This window comes from Trachymyrmex cornetzi, unplaced genomic scaffold, assembly GCF_001594075.2.
Source record: "Trachymyrmex cornetzi isolate Tcor2-1 unplaced genomic scaffold, Tcor1.1 scaffold1731, whole genome shotgun sequence".
NCBI lineage: Eukaryota > Metazoa > Arthropoda > Insecta > Hymenoptera > Formicidae > Trachymyrmex > Trachymyrmex cornetzi.
Window position 1 is genome coordinate 56426 of NW_017296345.1, and position 2877 is coordinate 59302.

Consider the following 2877-nt stretch of genomic DNA (forward strand, 5'->3'; position numbering starts at 1 on the left):
GCTTCATTTACATGTAAAGGAAGCTCGTGGTTACATTTCTAATAGTGTACTATATAATAATTATAATCTTTCATATAAGAGGTACATAAGTAAGCGAATATCGACATAAGAGTTGTGTGGCTCAATGGAAAAGTGACAGCCTCGTACAGCAGACTTGGTGACCAGGCCTCGGTTCGAATCTCGACAGGAGCGGAGCTGATTTTCTCATGCTATCGGTTATACCTTACGACGAGTAATTTCGAGTGGTGAAAACGTGCAATGTGAGTGTCGAGAGCTAAATGAGTATTTTGCACCCGTATAATTTTTTTCACTCAAATTTACGTTTTTACCACTCAAAAATACTCGTAATGTATACGTTTTTACCACTCAGATATACTCGTGTCTTGCATGAGTGCAATCCATTTTAACCTCATTTTTACGGAAAAGTTCCTGTTTGCGACCTAAAAACGGAGTCATACTCACTGAGTAAAATGCACGTTTTAACCACTCAAATTAACCGTTCGCGCAGGCTAAAAACGGGCTAAAAACGGTGAAACATTTTTATAAGGGTAATTTGATTCAGTATCCATTATTCTGACATTCTTCCAATCAAATCTATGATTGTATTGCAATATACAGAATGATTCGGAACAACCCAGGTGTTCCTGAAGAGACGGATTCCTGACCGAATTCTAAGACGATTTTTCCTTTACGAAAATTTTGTTAGAAGTTTAGTTAGTTTTCAAATTACACGAAAAAATAGTTAGCGTATCACGGGTCGCGTATAGAAGGCGGGCAGGAGCGGCGTTTTACATACGGGGCGTACATTGACCGGATGCACACACACATTCACACATTTATAAAAACACGTTCCTTTTTCATTCCCCTCCTTCTATCTTTCTCCTCTATTACACTATCTCTTTGTCTTTCACATACTTTAAATATGCTAATTACATTAAATTATAAAATAGAATGAAGAAATTAAAATAAATATTGAGCCCTTTGAATACTGGATTGCATTTTAATTACATTTATAAAATTGTTGGAAAAATGTCGTAAAAGAGTGAAATTAGACAATAATTACGAGCGATAAACATTATAAAATTATTATTGATATATAAATCATACAATTATTTCAGTACGTCGAATTCTAAGGGTGTTTCTTACAATTCGACGTACTGAAATACTTGTTAAACTTAATTGTATGTCAACAGGCATTATAATACTTGTTGCACGCAGTTATTGTCTAATTTCTCAATTTTACAAAAATTATTCTAAGAATTTTATCTGCGCTATCGCGTTTACAATATTTATTACATATTTATGGGAAGTTTTATGAGAAACGCGATCGTGCTTTTTAGCAAAGTGTCATGAATGTTTAAAGCAAAACTTTAGCCAAATACACTTTAAAAGCTTATTATTATCTTAATTATGAAATTTGGATACACTGGTAGTGTCTCGGCGCTAAGCTACGCGCAGCGACACTGCCGTGTCTCCTTTACGCGAACCGAAGAGTTGCGTCAGATCGAGGTTATCGGAAAGTCTATAAAGGCTGAAACGATCAACTTCTAAGTGTGCTCAATCGATTGCAACTGCTCGAAATATATAATGAAAGTGTTTTTATTTTTTCCCTACGTACCCTACAAGCGAAGATATTGCGACGCAAAGTTCCGAACTGCCATTTTTCAGATCTAAGAATTCGTCGTCATTATTATCAACGTCGACCGCGTTCCACACATTCCTTTCGTGTCCTTCGGACATTCTTTCCGCAAGGAGCGCTAGTTTTGTGTTCTTCTGATATTCTTTACACAAGGATCGCTAGTGATATACTACATGGGCTGAAAAATCCCGGGATTTTTCAATAAGTGGCGCCACAAGAAAATGAACATGACTCATTTCGAGAGGCTCATCTGTCACTAGTTTATGTATGAAGTTTCATGACATTTCGTCCATTCGTTTACAAGCTACAGTCGTTTGAGTGACGCTACTTTCGCCTTCGTAAAAAAAATGGAAAAACAGGAATATCGCATCTTGATCAAACATTGTTTTTTGATGAGAAAAACTTCTGAACAATCATTATAATGGTTGCAAAAATGTTAACCCACATCTGCTCCTTCGAGAACAACAATTTATCGGTAGTGTAGTGAATTTAAAATGGGTCGTACAAGCACCGAAGACGCACCTCGCTCTGGAAGGCCAAAAGTGGCTACGAATGCGGAAATCGTAAAGCAAGTGTATCGAATCGTCTTGAGTGATCGTAAAGTGAAGTTGCGCGAGTTAGCTGAGGCCGTGGGTATCTCAAAAAAACGGACGGGATACATTTTGCACGATCTTTTGGAGATGAAAAAGCTATCGGCGCGATGGGTGCCGCGTTTGCTGACCGTCGACCAAAAACAGCAGCGCGTTGATTCAACGGTTTGTTTGGCGTTGTTGCAGCGTAATCGAGCGGACTTTTTTCGACGTTTTGTGATGATGGATGAAACGTGGGTCCATTACCATACGCCTGAGTCCAATAGGCAGTCTGCAGAGTGGCTGGGAAGCCACGAAAGCCGACCGAAGCGGCCAAAAGACTAACGCTCGGCCGGGAAGGTTATGGTCTCCGTTTTTTGGGATGCGCATGGCATAATCTTCATAGATTACCTGCAGAAGGGAAGAACAGTTACGGGAGAGTATTATGCAGCGTTATTGGACAAACTGAACGACGAAATAAAGAAAAAACGGCCCCATATGGCGAAGAAAAGAGTTCTGTACCATCACGATGATCCACCGTCACACACGTCCTTGAAAGCGATGGCCAAATTGGACCAATTACGATTCGAATTGGTTGCTCACCCACCGTATTCTCCAGACTTGGCCCCCAGCGACTGTTATCTGTTCCCAAACCTCAAGCGGCGGCTC